This window comes from Hylobates moloch, unplaced genomic scaffold, assembly GCF_009828535.3.
Source record: "Hylobates moloch isolate HMO894 unplaced genomic scaffold, HMol_V3 SCAFFOLD_7, whole genome shotgun sequence".
NCBI classification, from domain to species: domain Eukaryota; kingdom Metazoa; phylum Chordata; class Mammalia; order Primates; family Hylobatidae; genus Hylobates; species Hylobates moloch.
The window spans coordinates 49200832-49201331 of NW_026652282.1; positions in this window are offsets into that span (position 1 = coordinate 49200832).

Here is a 500-nt window from a genome sequence, read left to right on the forward strand (position 1 = left end):
ACCACAAAGATGGGGAAGAAACAGAGCAGAAAAACTGGAAACTCTAAAAAGCAAAGTGCCTCTCTTCCTCCAAAGGAACAAAGTTCCTCAACAGCAACGGAAAAACCTGGACAGAGAATGACTTTGATGAGCTGAGAGAAGAAGGCTTTAGACGATCAAACTACTCTGAGCTACGGGAGGAAATTCAAAACAATAGCAAAGAAGTTAAAAACTTTGAAAAAAAATTAGAAGAATGGATAACTAGAATAACCAATGGAGAGAAGGACTTAAAGGAGCTGATGGAGCTGAAAGCCAAGTATCGAGAACTACTCGAAGATTACAGAAGCCTTGGTAGCCGATGCGATCAACTGGAAGAAAGGGTAACACTGATGGAAGATGAAATGAAGCAAGAAGGGAAGTTTAGAGAAAAAAGAATAAAAAGAAATGAACAAAGCCTCCAAGAAATTTGGGACTATGTGAAGAGACCAAACCTACGTCTGACTAGTGTACCTGAAAATGAC